Source organism: Falco naumanni, chromosome 12 (genome assembly GCF_017639655.2).
Source record: "Falco naumanni isolate bFalNau1 chromosome 12, bFalNau1.pat, whole genome shotgun sequence".
Taxonomy (NCBI): domain Eukaryota; kingdom Metazoa; phylum Chordata; class Aves; order Falconiformes; family Falconidae; genus Falco; species Falco naumanni.
Genome location: NC_054065.1, coordinates 27460518 through 27477989, shown reverse-complemented (window position 1 = coordinate 27477989; position 17472 = coordinate 27460518). Strand labels below are relative to the sequence as shown.

Genomic DNA, 17472 nt, shown 5'->3' with positions numbered 1-17472 from the left:
GTCCAGGAACCATGTAAATGCCATGGTTTTTGTTTAAGAGTCTGCCTTGTTCCTACTTCCCCTTCTAAGTAAAGCCATTATAGATGTGTTTTCTTGCCTTCCTGTGCATACCACAACTGTCTTCAGAAGTGGTAATACCTTAACTGTTGTTCTGTGATTTGAAGGTCCACCTCCATCTCACTCAACCGTTCTTATACACGACCCACCGTATGTGATCTCCCTCCCACCTTCTCCATGTCACCTTTGTAACCATAAGTTTCATTTAAAAAAATAATCCCAAGATCCTCAGGCAACTGTGGGAGGTCAGGGTGTGGTGTTGTGCCTGCCTTGCTGCTTTGGTGAGCTGCTGCTTGGATAAGTCATAAGCCGCCACTGTCGGGCTCCAGCACGGTGTGTTGAGCCTTTATCAGGTGTCTCAGGCTGCCTAACTGGCAGCTGGTCTTCTATCTCTGAGTAACTGTCTCTAGCTAATGTAAGCCAAGAAAAGCAGATGGGTTCTTCCACTGGTTCCCCACAGCCTCTTCACTGACAGACATGTGTTGTCTGGCCAGTTTTCCAGTAATAGCACTGCTCTTTCCTTGTCTGAAAAGTGTATGGATGTTCAGAAACTGAGCACCAAACAGAGACCAGACCAAGAAAACATTCCAACTGAGGTGGAGCCTGATCTTCCCTGAACATGGCTGCTGGTGCTGGCTGATTGCTGCCTTTCAATGCCTCTGCCCAGCCAGGTTTCTTCTATCAAGAAGCAACGGTTTATGGTGAAACTTCAAAAAGAAAACGCAAGCCCTTTTCTAGTCCCTTCCTTATGGAGGGACTCCATAAGGAGCATCTCTGCTTCAGCACCAGCAGGTCTCTGCGGGTTCAGGCAGTGCAGACTGCGGGCAGGATGCTCCAAGTGTGGCTGTTGCTTGAGGTTTCTGTCGTGCCCCTCAGTATCTGCCAGGGTGGGTTACAGCCAGTGTGTGATCAGTATCTGCCCCGTCCAGCCTTTCTGCTTCCATCAAGCAATACTTTCATGGTTTGCAATGCTGTGGGTTTGTTTCTGTGCTAACCCAAGGAAACTCAGTCCTCTGGGAGGAAAGGTGGTGGTGGTGCAGGATTTGGGGGATTTTGTTCCAATGACCGGCTTCTGATTTAAGTGATTCTGTGAAGTTGCTGGGTAGGTACCAAGACATACCAAGGAACGAAAAGTCTTCATCTTGACTCGTCGATGTATTTTATAACAACTTTCCTGTAGTGGCATCTGCTGGCAAGGTTTACAGCTGCAGCGTTTTTGGTGATAATAGATGGGCTAGCTGGGTACTCGTGCAGGCGCTAAAGAATGTCTTACTGACCTATTTAAAATGCAATATCAAGGACATTTAAAGCTCTGAGTAAGCAGGCTTGACCTTACAGCTGACCCCGGTCTGAGCCAGAGGTTGGATGAGGCACTATTTGGGTTTGTTCCAGCTGGATTTTCTCTGTAATTCACTTTACAACTTTAATTCTTTGCTTTAAATATCATGGAGTAAACTCACTGATTTTTATTTATTTATTTATTTTAAGGATTTGTTTTCCCTGAGTCAGTGTCAGTCCTAGAACATCTCAGCCCTGCTGAAGTCACCTGTCTTTGTGGTCTAGGACAGATGAAAAATAGCTGAACCATGTGAACATGTTTCCCTAGTCAGGTCCAGTAATTTCAGTATTTTTCACTGGGACGCTGTCAAAGCAAGCAGCATGTCCTCAGCAAGGAGCAATGCAAGCAAAAGGAGATATCTGAAGAACACCAAGCACATCTTCAGCTGCAGGTGTGTTTCCCTGGCGCTCATCCATATGTGTGCAGCCTCTCAGAGGTTAAAGTCATTGATGCGGCTGCATAGAAGAGAGAACAGGTGTAATGCAAAATCACTCTCGAACCAACGTTGCTGTGAAAACCCATCAAATAACCATGCAAGTCTGGAGAATTGTATTTCACCACTGGGCACTTGGCTTATTTTAACTGCTGAAAGAAGATACTTTTTAGACTAACGTTCAGTGATTTAAGCTAAAGAAGCAAAACTCTGCTTTGTGCTCCCCAAAGGCTCCCACCAGAAAAGATACAGGGTTATCTGAATTTCACACGTCATGAGAAAGGACACAACATCTGCTTTTTAAACATAGAAGGGATTCACTCTTCTGGAGGTAACGTAAAAAGATACATTCAGTTAAACATTCCTTCATATACAATGTCGGTGATAAACGAGAAGCAGTTGTGTCCGTAGCTGTTTTATCATAAAATTCAAAGCAGCACTGTCTGATACTGATGTCTTTTGAAGACCCAAATGTGCGCACTGCATATTTTATCTAAAATGGCATTAAATGTATTACGTATAATAAAGCAATTGGAAAAAAAAAATCCACTGAGAAAATTTTAACTTGGCATGGTAGACCTGCATAGACACTCTTTAGGTTCACTGTTTCAGATCAGTATAGCAAAGATATACATAAATTTTATAATTATATTAGTGAAAGACTAAATTAGCTAGATGGGCCTTCTGCTGTACTGCATAATAATTTGACAAGTAAACATTCCGTTGGTGAATAAATCAAAGCCGTCATAAAAATGCTGTTTACCTTTTATCTGTGGAGTTGCAAGAGCCATTTGTACATGTAATTTATTCTCTACAGCAGGAAACGATAAAGACATTATACAGCAAAGAGCTGACAAAGCTCTGTGAAACCTATTGCACGTGGTCTTGGTGATACATAAATGAAACGGTTTCCTGTGTTATGTTTCAAAGCTGCAGCAGCATAAACCCTGCACAACTCAGACTATTTTAACAGACCAGAATATGATCCTAAGTAGCGTCTGAGGTTTTTATTGAGGTAACTCAGTAGGACTGATGCTCTGATATAGTATATTACACTTTGGGGACGTTACGCCAGGATCTGTTTTGGAACAGAGGAACAAAGAACATAAAGGAGCCTAATGTTGACCTAAATGATCCAATATTTTATTTTAAACTAACTCTTGCTCTACCGTCTGGGCATTTGATTCCTGACAGCTTACTGAAACTTAATTTGTTTTTGACAAAAATCCTTGCTGCATGGCAAGCACTTCAGCACTAAACACGGAGAAATTAACGGGCTGACTGTGCCAGCACACAGGAAGCGATCTGAAGCACAGAAACCATGCTGCTGGGACAGCAAGCTATGTACTCTGCCAAAGGCTTTCATCTGCTAGAGCGTCAAAAAAAAAACCAACCACCAACCCACCCAAAACCCAAATAAAAGCCCTGGCCGTTTCCTCCCCACCTTTCAGATGCTACTAGCTTGTCTTGTGAGCGAGCAAGAGCTGAACGAAGTTGGAAACGCCGCTGCAAACCTTTGCACCGCGTCCCAAGCATGGGCATCTGCTTGGCACAGCCTCACAAACCCCAGCTAAATCATTTCTTTCCGAAAAGGGCTTGACTCCGCATTGTGTCTGGCTCCACCTGGAAAACTAAACTGGCGCTTTACGTGAACTCTTACTGAACCTGAATCGCAGTTTCCATATTCAACATCTCTTCTGCTTTCAGTAGTGAAGTCCTTTTTAATCTGGGTCCTGTGGAAGAGGGTCTGACTTTGCACAGGCCAGCAGCCCAGGTGCAGAAGCAGTGTGGGAGTCCTGGGTGTATAGCCGGTGCCCATACGCAGGTTAGCGGTGCGTTTGTTAGGTCCAGTGTCCCGCCCAGCTTCCACACATGCTGTGATAGGGAACGATCTGAATTTTATCCAACTGACTGAACTCGAACCAGAGATTTTTTTTAAGTTTAATTTAATTTTATTTTTTAAATTGCACAATACTTTGGAGGGGAAAAAAGCCCTGTTGCTGGGAAGATCCTGCCCTCGTTGTTGGAATTGTAAGAATTTAAATACATGGCATCAAAGTGCATGCTGCTTATTTTGAGGGAGGGGAGGAAAGCAAGCAGTAAATGACCATAAATCTACAGAGGACTGTAGGTGTTTCTGCACACAGAAAGTCTATAGGGATACCATTATTGTCTGTTCCTTTTTTATAAGGTAAGTACTGCAAACAGCCGATGCTTGTTTTCTGCATGTTTGTCTAAGAGTATCCACTGTAAATAGAATATGATGAAATCTGATGGGCTTCAGAATTTAGCATAACATGCTGCATCTCACCTTGAAATCAGAACATGCACAACTTGCTATCAAGTGCAGTTGATGAAGCCACAGGTGTAACGTTAAAGCAATGCTACTAGTTTTTTATATATAACTTCCAGTATGTTAAAACTTTCCATTTTCTGGACTGTCAATACTTTAAAAATCTCCTATAAAGTATACATTTCAATAATCAAGTTTTAAATTATCATTCTGCCCCTTGGGTCTAAGATTCAATCACAGCACTAGCAACACAAAAATGGTCTACAGAAAAACTCACTTTTGAACATGTTCAGAACTTTATATAATTTCATATTTTAAAATATTTCTAGTGAAATTGAGGTCTGAAGTGATATAGCTCCATTCCATACATGAGGCACTGTGCTGTGGTGGGGGGAAGGGTGCCTGTTGGTAGTCTGAATTGGACCTAACCCTGACTGTATAGATTATAGCTGAGGTTGAACTGGAATTAAAAGAAATGCCATTTTGATTCCCTCCTATCTGAGTTGATCTTTCTATTCCTTGAAGCATATTTCAAAAACCCGCTTGTTATCTTCCTCAGAGTTACTGTATGCCATTATTGTTCTTATCTATACATTCAGTTGATTATGGGACTGCCTTCTGAGCCTGTCATCGCTGTCACTGCTTCATAATGCACGTAATTACTTCTCTGTGGGCTGCCAGACCTGCTAATGATGCTGCGTCGGCTGTTGCTGCTGCAAGAGGCGAGGACTGTGCGCTCACTTCTGCTGAGAGTGATTGAAGCTGGAGCACGGCTGGTAAGAGCAATGTAGGTCAGAGCAACCTCAGGATCACTTTGTTAGGGGCATTAATGGTGGCTGGGGTTTTTGCATTGAGTTCACAACAACTCACTCTGTGCCCTTGGAGTCTCCTGGGCTTTCAGAGAATTTGTATTTTATACAACATTTATACGGTAGCTTTTGACTTGTGCGTCACTTGCAGCTTCTGATGAGATCTGCTCCCTTGGGGTCCCCAAGGTTGGTGGTTTTATGAATTCGCTCCAGATTAAAACTTATCTGCTTGTTCAAAGTGCAATGCTCAGAACTGGATGCTCTTTCCTGATGAAAAAGCGTATCCAATTAGTACCTCTGATTTACCAGGCAAAGCAGCTTTCCCAGCTTTCTGCCTTATCTGGAAGCTGACAGTGAATCTAGTAAGCACAAAATCAATCTTTTCCGTGCTGCTCAGTGTCTTCATATGCGAATTAGCCTATGTACAAATAGCAAATTTCATAATGCTGAACTCACAGATAAAAATCAAGATCTCTTATTACTGCAGTTTGAAATCAGTCTTGTTAAATGGTAGAGAAATATTTTTGCATTTCAGTTTATTAAACCCACATTGCAGAAGTGTAATGTGGTTAATAACATACCAGTGCTGTGGCACAGCAAGTGCAGTCTTTGCTTTTGGAGGCAGCATCAGGTACAGGTCACAAAATGGGGAAGGAAGAGACCACAAAAGAAGCATCAGATCAAGAGATTAAGTTATTTCCCACGAACAAGGGTGGGGAGGGAGAGACAGCAGGTATGGGAACTGCCTCAGTCTCAAGATTTTTATTTTGCACAGACTCTTTAAAACCAACATCAAGTAAATCAGGCCTGGGTTTAATTGGGTAAGTGGGGCATAAGCCCAAGAATGCCATCTAAAGGAGGCCAGGACAAGGTCACAGCTGCATGCTGGGGAAGACAGCACAACTCCTGGCCACCAAACACACCTGTGTATGCAGGAGCACACACACACACTCATGCTCTCTCTGTACTCACCTCACTGTCTCTCACCCTGTTTTCATTAGACGGGGGCACCCGCAGGCTCCTGGCTTTGAAATTGAGCTCAGGGGTGCACTGGGAGCCACTGTGGGGAGGGTATCCTGGGCTACACCTTGGCGGCCACCACATCAAGCTGCTTTGTAACGTAGTGTTGCCTTCTCAGCCAATGAACCTTGGGTGATCTGCCAGCGACTGCAAGAAAAACACAAAGGAGAATGAAGAAATGTGAGCCTTTTGTTCAGAACTCTGTATCTTTGAAGCAGTGGCTTGTACTTCCATCGAAAACTGGGGAAAAAAGTTGAATACCGTGAGATATAAGCAAAGTCTAGCAAGTTGCTGGAGAGTACTGTATTTTTTTCCCCTCCCCCCTAGGAAAAGTCAGGGATAGAGGCTTTACAGGCCATTTTTATCACAGATAATTGGCATGCTAATTGCAATGTTTTTAATACACATCTAGTGTAAGAGTTCAGAGCCTACACTGATTGCTTTGCTTTCCTGAGGTCTAATTGCAATGCCTCAAACCAGAAACCTCGTGTTCACAGTGCATGCTCTAACATGCATTTACCACAGGGAAATGGTCCCTTGCGCTCTGAGTGCATTTTTCTCTCTGGTTTTGTATGTGAGGTTGCTGTGGAGGAGTGCTGCTCAGGATTTTTGTGGAGAAAAACATGATTTACCTTGAACTCTCTCAGTGCTGTGTGGTATTTTGATATAGAGGACTGTTAATGGTGCAAAAACTTTCCTTCCCACGGCTCTGAGGTTTACAGGTTGGCTTCATGCATACACACGTGAAATGCTGTTTCAGCTGTTTGGGTTTTTTTGTTGTTTTTTGGGGTTTTTTTTGAGGGGAGTGAATCCAAGAACAGAGGGAGCACACCCCTCGGCCAACCTGCTGCTTCATGTGCCCTGAAGGCTACTGCGGACATTGGGGTTGGAGACAAACCCCCTTGGAGCCCATCTCTTGTCTCCAGGTACATCTTTTAAAAAAGCAAACTCTGTGGCTGTTTTAACACTGAGAAATACCCTTTAGATAATAATATATCTGTAACACTGGCACAGGGCAACCTTTTTTAACTCATGCCAGCACTGTAGTTATCAGCTTGTTAGATGTGCAATACAAAGAAATCCTAATTTTCAGGTAGAATGTGGAAAAATAGGTTTACCAAGTATTATCCCCCTGTGTGTGTGTCTGTCTCAAGGGTGGCTTGAGATGGCATTCAGATGGCTTCCTCAAAGCAGAGAAGAAAGAAATACATGTATTGAGAGTATGGTAGATGCAGGGTTTAGAAAGCACACTGTGCAGTCGTCTCACTCTGGTTCAGATAAAATGTAAATTCTGCAGTCACTGAATTGTGTGGGTTTATCCAGTGATGGACATTTTCCTGCAAGGATTAGTAATGAAAGCTCTTTGGAGGGAGAGTTGGAATGGCCACTGAACCTGTAACAGACTGAATTTGCTGCTACAATTTCAATAGGCAAAATTTACAGGAAACTTTGTGTAAGCACTAGATAAAAATAATTTATCAAGCTCTTGAATCAAAGCCTTTTTTTTTTTTTTTTTTTTTTTTAAAGTCAGAACAATTCCTGGGGTTGTCAAGATACCAGGACAAGTAAACTGTGGCATAAATGTTTTTCTTTCTTCTGCCTCCCTGAAAGATATTTTCAAAGGGGCCTCAGAAAGCACAGGAGAGGAAGAGTTGGCTGCAGCAGTGGGAAGACGCCTGCTCAGCTGGATCCTAACATCCTCCTCCATGCCCAGTGAGTCCTCAGCTCAGAGCTATCAGTTCGGGCTTGCAAATCACTCCCCTTGGTCTAGCAAAAGCCCCATAACAACGTGCTTCTGCAGAGTCCTCCAGTTTGGTTGGGCTGAAAACTGTGGAGGTGACTTAATTGTCGTTGTCCACTACAGGATGTTCTTTTGGGAAGGAGCACAACACTGCACTCATGCAGACTGGACAGCCATGCATGCTAGTGCTTTGCATCGCCCATCACTTGTCAGAGGGCTTAAGTACAGAAGGGTGTAAAGGGACAGCTGAGAGGAGTAGCTTTGAATGAAGGAAAGGGAAGAAACCAGGATAACTTCTCTATGCCTTTTTTTATGCTGTGAACACTGTGTTGGCTGTTCATCCCTAAAATAAGCTCCTGGCCTGTAGTAGCTAATGTCCACAGGGAGCCAGTCACCATGGCGGGACTTCAGTGTAAGCACTTAAAGTAGATAGGTGAGGGGGCTGTTGGTATCTGCCTCAGTAATAATCACACATAAACTATAGAATTTGAGATATGTACTCCACAGGAATGTGAAATTATAGTAACACCACTGAGGCATGGAGTAGCCCAAAGCCTTGGTGTCCTATCAGATACAGTTAATGCTCCTGTGTTTCTTGCCAGCACAACAGGAAGGGCACCACCTTCCATCAGTTTAGATGAAGGTCTTATTCTCATTACTGAAAAAAGATTCTTCCATAATGATCTCTGTATTTGTTGTTTTTACCCCTATTTTGCTCTATATCATATATACCAGACAGCAAATACATCATAGATTAGATGGTATAGACTAACTAGACTGTAAGGGTACTACAGCTGTGAATAACCTAGCTGTATTTTGTGCAAAAGATGTATAATTCACTGTAGAGTTTCTCCTCTCTGCCTTGTCCCATTCCCCCCCCCCTACAATCCTGCAGTAAACCTGAGACCATAAGGTGAAGATCAGAGGCAGCTCACCGTGATCTTAGTGTCAGTGGTTTCTTTGAGAACATTTCTAAAAGGTATTTTAACTGAGAAGTAACAGGCTGCATTGAGGAAAAACAAATCTCTTGTTAACGTGTGGAACCTCCAGGCCCTAAACAGATGGTCCCAAATCCAGGCCCCTCAAATACTTCAGTGTGGAAACTAGTCTGTATGTTTGCGGTGCGGCTGCAGTAATGCTGCTCTGGGGGTGGCACAGTGCTGCTGCTTCCCTCCTGATGTCCCCTGCTGTGCCACGCCACCAAGCACTTACACCCCGAGCGTGAAACAAAAAAACCCCGGGGTTTGTTTCCCTCCCCACAAGAAGCTACACCAATCCAGAGCACAACATCAAAGCTCAGCCCCACTCCTCTGCCACTAATGTAGATGTTAGGCAAGTTTGGCTACTTTGTAATGGGATAAAGAGGCGTGGGAAGAAATTTGCAGACGAGCAACAAAACGATGAAAACTGCTTAAAAACTAAAAGCTTGAAGTGCTTTTCTTTCTTCCTTCTTTCTTTTTCCCTTCCTTTTTGTGTGTTATTTTAGACCTGCACTGTGACACATTCTCAGATGGGTTAAATTGCAGCAGCTTAGGAGAAAGGACTGCTGAAGATCGTATCTCAGAATCGCCCTTGCCACAGCAGCTGCTGAGGATGCCTGCAGTACAATACTTTTCCTGTCTGAGGAGAAAAACAATAAGGCCCACACACGTTGCTTCTGGAAATGCTTGTTTATAGGTAAAATTTTTACACGTTGAATGTGCTGAAACTATAAACTAAGATTTTAACGGTGTTGTGTAGATTTCAAGCAAAAAGTACTTTCCAGAATTGCAGAGAAAGCTCATTGCTGGCTTTACCAAGTAGAAGTTTTATTATAAAATTTCTGAAGTGTTTCTATTATGCATATATTATAAACGGGATTTTAGATTACAAATGCTATAATTATAAATTATAAAATTGTGCATAATTGCATGCTTATTAATTCTATATTGATTATATATTGTGGGTTAGTGCAATATATAGTCCATATATGTTTGCACTTAAAAATTTCTCATGTATTTATAAACAGTTTCTTACATGTTTATAAGCCTGTAATCTCTGATTTGTTTAGCATCATTTGTTAACTATCAAGTTGAAGAAGACTTCTCTCTAGTGTATGACTCAGTTCCTCCCTGGCCCTTTGGGAGGTGTGAAACCGTTTATTTGCAGGCACATGAAAAGCAGTACTGCAAAGCCAAAACAAAACAGCTCAGCACATGTGCCACCTCTACTGTGCTAATAAAATATAAGGTAAAAGAAATAGGATAAGTAGGCATAAGTCTGTAGAGACTAGCAGGGCTCTCATTTTGCAAAGGAAAGTCAGTGGAAATCACTGGTGCTGATTTATTGAGAACTGGGGAGCGAAGAGGGAAGCAAACCCAAGCCAGGCTCACTTTTGCAGTTAAGAGCTGATGTTAACTCTTCCTCCCGGAAGGTCTAAACACCTACAGTTAATGAACAAAGCAACTGAATAAATGCAAAGAGGCCAAACATGTTAGCAGTTAACATTTTTTTTGTCTCCTGAGAGGCTGCATAACAATAACTAGGGGATAGACTGGGGTGTGGGGAGGGTCTTGGTGCTTTGAAAAGCGGAAATTCCCCTCTCCCAGCGAAGGAAATGTGCTGCCCTTGAGCAGGCTCAAGAAGCAGTTGGCAGCTGTGTGCAGGAAGAGAAAATCATCTCATCTTGAACTTGAAAGCAAAACCCAGCTTCAAGGGAACGCTAGAGCAGCAGCACCATTGGCAAGGTTTACGGTTTGGGTGACCTATACAGTTTCTTCATCAAAATGTAAACATGTAGGTAAGAAAGCATTTAGAGAAAGGCCTTTCCCTGAGGTTCCTTTTGAAGCAATATAAGAAGCCTCCCCAGATTCTGTGTGTTTATCAATTAGACTTTCTTAGATTGAGGGCTGCAGGGGGCAGGTGGAACTGCGAGCGAGGCTGGTTCAGTAGCTGTCTATAAACAGGCTTTAGTGGCCTGAACATTTAAGACGTTTCTGGATACCTTGAGTAGGAAAGTTTTTTCCCATCCCACCCTACTCGAAGCCTATGTGAGCCACTGGAACTATTGAAAAAGATGTTTTCACGTCAGCTGATGCTGGTTTTATGCTTTTCTGTTTGCATAGACAAAAAAAATTATCTCCTCTTTAAACTTGAAAATGTTTTAAAACCTCAGCTTTGAAGCAAGGCTTGAGGATGCAGTGCTGACCTCCCGATTTCTGTTTAGCCTTGCCTACAGCCTGTCTGCTTCAGCCTGCAAAAGCAGCCCCAGCTTTTTTGGCCATCAGTAGCTGCTCCATGACTCCATCTGGGGTTTATGGGTTTTTTTTTTCTCCCTCTCTCGGGTGAAAGCTCACGCAGTGTCTCAGTGCTGAAGCGGCAGGCAAACACGGGGCAGGCAAACACGGGGCAGTTGCTGCACCTCCACAGAGCCTGCACTCAGCTAGTCCAGGAAATTGCTTTACAGCCAGCTGCCTGGCACCACCACAGCTTCACCAAAAGGCCAGCGCAATGCCGGCAAAGGTCGCAACAGGGGAAATGTGCTCCGAGTAATGTTTTTATATATAGCAGAGAGGAAAGGAACAGAGAAGTAAGAAAGCGAATTGGTTATTTTTTAGATTGCGGTGGTTTTCAGTCTTGGTTCCCCAGTCGCCTTCGCACTGCAAGGTCCTCCTGCCACGTGCCATGTGCTTTCATCAGGAGTGTATGTGTGTTTAAGATGAGTAATGCTAACCTTCACAGGAATAACCTCTGAGCCACATGACAACAGCTTCATCTTAGAGAAATGAAGTGAGAAAAAGGGAAAACAAGTCCAGCACTGCTCAGTTTTACACACTGCTGAGGTCTGTGGGTCTTCTAGTACGTGGGTTTGGGCACCACTGTGGCTCTGGATGTCATAGCAGGAGGGATCCATCCAGACCAGGTCAGTAATGGAGTAATTTTGAAGGGAAAGCATGCTTTAAAAGTAAATAGAGTCATGTTGCCTGTTGGCATAAATGTAAAGCACATAGGAACATGAAACATCTTTGGTTTTGTGGACCGAGAGGGTGCTTTCAGGTCAGGTTTTTAGTGAGGTGCATTTTTGGCCAGCGAAACAACTGCTTGCTCCAGCAGTGAGACTCTCTTATCTGGCAGGAGGGAAGCAATTTCATGCAGTTTAGTATCAGGTACCTGAATATATATATATATATATTTATTTATTATTATTCAACACTGTATTCAGCAACAAGGAATCTTAAACCAGAATCCTGCCATCTACTGCCCACAAAAATGCCAGATGTGTTGTGTGCACAGCAGTATAATTCTGGCCTTAAAAACCTCGTCAAAGCCCTCTGGGACTGGTCAGCTCTGCACAGGCTGGGAAAAATATTTGTGAGCTGCCTGAATTGCCCTACCGGGACTATGAAACATTAACGTACTGATGTCTTGCAGCAGCGCTAGCTTTCTATGAGAACAAAGTGTAGTTTCCTTTTGTGTGCTGAACAAATAAACATTGCGTGGGAATTAGTCATAACAGAAAAACTACTTTCTTTTTAAAATATCTGAGTCACTTGTTTCGGAACACTGACCCATTTATTGCTTGGGAATGCCAGTGATTGCTATCTGAAACTTGAAAATTAGCGAGGTACCCATGGAGGGAACAGATGACTATTCCAATAACACCAGCAATGATTCCGCATTTAAAATGTAGCATAGATGAAGTGTCAGAAAACTGGCGGTCTGCCTAAGGCCAGAATTAATTATGAATTCAGTTTTCAGTATAGTTTAGGCTAGAAATCATCCTAATTATCCTTTCTGCTTTAATTAAATGACATGTCTGCCATTAGCCTCTGATTCCCATAACTCCTGGTTTGGACTCAGCCCATCCTGCCTGGCGAATGGGAGAAATGGAGACAAATGGGGGAGAGAGACAAAGAGAAGACTTGGAAATATGCAACTGTCTTTGCCACTTATCTGTCTGCAGGTACTGGCTCACTGAAATTTTTCATGTTAAGTCTTTCACCTTTTGTGTTCCAGCTGTTAGCTGCTGACTGCTTAACCAAGAACCTGGAGATGAATTTGTTGTCATATTATAAATGATCCACATATAAAGTGATGGCCAGAGTACAGACAGATTTTTAAAATGTAGGGAAGGAAAGTAAGAGAGATTAATGGAAATGAATCATGCAAATTCTGCCCTGAAGGGTTCTGATTAATTTACTGAAATTACTTCTAATGAAACTAACTTTATGTTGGTATTGCTTGTAACAAGAATTTGAAAAGTTGAGCAATGAACAATACCTAGGGAGGATCACACATACACATTGAAGCTCTGCTGTAATACTACTAATACTTCTGAAAATGCATAACTCGATGAATATCGATGAATATATGCTAGTTGGTTTTTAGAAATCTTTTCTCAAGAAAGAATGCCACATCTGAATGAATCTACCATTTTTTGTTTGTTTCTTGCCAGGATCTGTTTAAACCCTCGACCTTCATAAAACACAGTGGAAAAATTTAGTACATGTATATATTTTAACTTGTTAATAGCAATATAGCTGTTGAAGTTCAAAGAGTTAATTAACATTTAAATGACTGTATTTTTTTTTTTAAATTAAACAGGACTAGTTGAACAGGTTTAATCAAAGAAGTCAATTTAAATGACAGTAGATATGCAGCAATACCAGCTCCTAAAGCCAAAGTCTGTGAGCTCATCTTTTGTGAGATGCATCAAGGTGATTTATTCATTCATCATTTCTGGTTTGGGCCTGCATGTTTTAGTACTTTCCCCACGCCCCCACCCCCCCACCCTGAAATAAGATAACAAAAGGTGTGAAGCTAGCAGGAGCACCACATATAAGAGACTGAATATGAGTGCCGTGTTAAATAAAATAATTTTTTTTATGTCTACTCTGGTAAGAAACTTATCATCTATTCTATATATCCCAGCATTAGAAATATGTTACAAATATTTGTCAAAATGTACCTGAATTACATTCTTTAAATATTCCCCCTAGAAATACAGTGCTTTCCCTTTTAAAAACTCAATTAAGACCATTACAGTGAACTTGTAATACAGTTTTTCAAACTGGCCATGGGTACGATATTCTACCTTGATGCAGGGACTTGTGTGCAGCTGGCCTGGCCCAGCCTGCAGCCCCACTGCTGATCCCTGCTGGGCTGAGCAGCAGCGAGCAGCTCTGCTGCTTGTTCACTCTGGACCAGCAGCGTATGGCCCTCTTCAGCTTGTATTGCAAAGCCTCTTAGACACTAGTTTCAGCTACTGCAGGGAGTTGTGCATACTGCCAGCCACAGGCATAAAAATCATGAATTGGTTATAAAAATAAGACTGTAGAGCTAACATTTTTGTTCACTCTTTATACATATACATATATATGTATATATTATATACATATATATGTATATATTATACACATGTATATATGTATACGCACATTTGACACGTGTTATTTGTTTGGGTTGTCACTTCAAAGCCTTTGGGTTCTGTCTGTTTTGCATTTGCCACAGGTTTTGTTTGGTTTTTTTTCCCCCAGATACCAGAGTGCCTTCATGATTCAGGGATGTAATGTTAACATGCTATACCTGGGTACTGAGGCCAAGTTTCTCCCTTTGTCCAGGGCAGGTTGTCACACAGGAACCAGGGGAAGGTATGTACAGCATCTGCAATCCTGCAGAGATCCCAGGTGGCTAGTGTCAGCTGAAGTCACTCTTGCTCTGTAACTTCTTTCTGAAGACTAGAGGACACTGGCTCATATGCCAGAAGCCTTCTGTGAAACTGCTTGTGAGTCAGGGGGCACCTAGGAGGCGAGTGGCTTTCCTTTGTATTTTAAAGTAATAAAGTCTCTATATTCCTCTAGAATTAAAACCACTTTCTGCTTAAATGTTTATAATTCTTTAATGCACATACCTCCGATATGTCTTACAAATACTTGGAAATATTGCAGCCTGTGTTTTCCTTAAGCCTTCAGAAAATCAACTGTTTCAAGGGCTTACTGCTGGAGTAATTTAACAGTTGTGCTGCCAAAAATGGAAAGGTAAGCGGCCCAGCAGAAGATACAGTAGCCAAAACTCTTATCTCAAGACCCATTGCTTGGAGAATTGCATCAACTTCCCTTAGTCAATAACGAGTCTTATTTATAAATTCACATACAATACAGAAAGGAAGCTGATTGCACTATTCTGGAGATCAAAGTTTCAGTGTGTTTCTTTCTCCTTCTCCTGTTTAGAGTACTGAAGTCAGTTTGCATGTATCTGTATCCCTCTCCTTATTGCTGAGCCCAGCACGGTTGATAGGCTCGGACATTTTTTTTAAAGCTGTTTCTAAAGATAAACTTTTGAAAAAATTCCCAGAATGCAAGTGCTCAACTTAATTTACACGGAGCTGTACTGTTTTTTAGCAGGCTATTCCTTTATAGGGTGTTTTAAGTTCCAATTTGATGTATCATAAAGTAATATATTATGAGAAACTACTTCTTTGGTCATCAAGGGTGGAATTCCTGCCTTACTGAGATCCATACAAACAAAACCTCTATTGATTTAGTTCAATGAAATTCAGAGGTTAATCCCAAATCCTCAGCTCCTTTTTTTAAGAACCATTATTTGAGGGAGAAAATATGAATAAAAGTACATATACTAATCAAAACAATCCCCAAAGTGCCTGATCACTCTCTCATTCTTTAATCTTCACAACAGCTTTAAAAAGTCGATGGTCCTTAGTTTTTCAATGGCAGTTTGAGAAGCAGAGAGGAGGCTTTTTTGTCAATGTGCAGAACTCAGCCTGTCTTTTCTCCCAAGTTAAGCTTTGTGATCTAAAATAGACACTGCATACGTTCACCACCATCTACTTGGCTACAGTAGACAACTGCTTGGCTGCACGTTGTGAAGAGAGCTGCCAGCTAGATTTCTTCTTCTCATGCAAACAGTAAAGGTATTCTCACTAGATGGGCTAGGATGCTTTGATCATATATAATACTAGAGAAAAGGAGAAAGAGAAAACATACAGTGTGTATATATATACACACACACCCCAGTAGCCTATATAGTATATGCATATATAATATATACATACAGTACACGTGTGTGTATATATATGTACATGGGTTTTTTTAACAGACTAAAAAAACTCACTACTACCCAACACCTTACTATGAGTCTTACGGGTGTTTTCTTTCACCGAAGCAAAGGGCTAATCAGGAGAGGAAATAGAAGCAGATTACCCCACCCACCTCCGAAGCCTCTGCTAAAGCCATTTATCATAACGTTTCCCAGCCTTCTTGGGTTGGCAACTTTATAGGAGGACTCATTTTTACTACCTTTTTACGGCACCTATAAAAAATAATGGTAAAATAAACCTGAAGTAATAAAAATACTTGTCTTAAGCCCAGAGATGGCTAGCTATGGTATGGATACATGGGAGTTCCCCAGACAGCTAGGCTGTTAGATCAAGCTGTGGTACTGAAAAAGATCAACTTTGACCAGAAATGTTATATTTCAGAGCTAAACAAATTTAGGAGAGTTCACGGCCTGCTCTTCTTGCTGCAGTGTGTCAAGGTTGCATTTCCTGAATATTAGTTTGTGAATTTAAAGTGGGTTTAATTCTGTGAAAGATAAATACTGGTATCAGAATTTTTTTAAACATTTATATATTTAAAAAAATCAAAATCTGCATCTTACTGCATTAAAAGAGGTAAGTAGATGGACAGAAACAGTAAGAACTTTATTTGGCTGATCAATGAGAATTTAGTTAATTTTTTGGTCTTTATACTCTATTGGAATGAGAATACTTCTGAGATGGGATTTATTTTACTTGTCAGCCACAAACATACTCGTGTAAAATGATAAATAGGAAGAGAAAAAATGCAAGGTAGACATTGACTATGCCAACATTATTATATAACAATGGGAAAAAAAAGGGCAAAGGATTTGTAGTGAAATTGAATGTTTCAGAAAGTGTTTACAGATCATTAATTAAAAGAAGACAGGTTGGATATAACCTGAATTTAGTTCCATAGACTTTACTTATCTGAGGGCTCTACTGTGAGACCTGAGATTTCATACGGCATTGAGCAAGTATACGGTTATAAGTCTCCAGATGTATTAGCTTAAATATCAGTACACACAATAATGCCAGTAATTCATAATATCACAGGCAGCAATAATCTGGTTAATAACAATTCAGGGGACTAGAATGGTCACCAGTTTTTGTCTTGGGATATACAGTTCAGAACTGGTGACCATTTGAGTCCCCTGAATTGTTATTAACTATTAACTAGAGTTAATATCCCAGTATTTTTTAACATATCTTCTATTAAATTAAAGATAATGTAGTATCTTGGGACACTAAACTCAGTGGCTCCAGTCTCAGAGGGGTTCAGAGTTTGGTGAGAGGTCCTCTGTAAAGCAAACCTGTTCTCCCAATGCCAGTCAGTACAACTGAACTTCCCAGGACTACTTAATTATATTAACACCATGCAACTAAGCATAGCCTGTAGAGGCCTTTCCAGCTATTAATTACAGCCATCTGAGACTTCGGTCCTGCAGAAAATCTCCAATTCCACTTTCACAACACTCAGATGTTACACTCAGATTATTCATATTAAATATCTACATAGCCAACTGTATTTTCTCTAACACTTCAGCACTTTTTATTGCCAAGTGTGTGTCCTGAGGAGACTTGAGAATCATAACATACATCTGAAGTATTTTTTCCTGGCCCTTGCTGGAAGAGAGTAAAGTAATCCCATTCTTGGTTATCATCGTTGTTTTCCACCATCCTCCTGAGCCTTGTCACAGTTAACA

The 17472-nt window shown here is 41.4% G+C and overlaps 1 long non-coding RNA gene across 1 annotated transcript; it reads left to right on the top strand.

Moving 5' to 3' along the window:
- The first annotated feature begins 6762 nt into the window (after positions 1-6762).
- Positions 6763-15664, top strand: LOC121096462. Its single transcript, XR_005830517.1, has 5 exons — positions 6763-6877; positions 9179-9369; positions 12498-12634; positions 13276-13388; positions 14349-15664. It is a non-coding gene; the product is annotated as an uncharacterized LOC121096462 (long non-coding RNA).
- The last annotated feature ends 1808 nt before the right edge of the window (positions 15665-17472 follow it).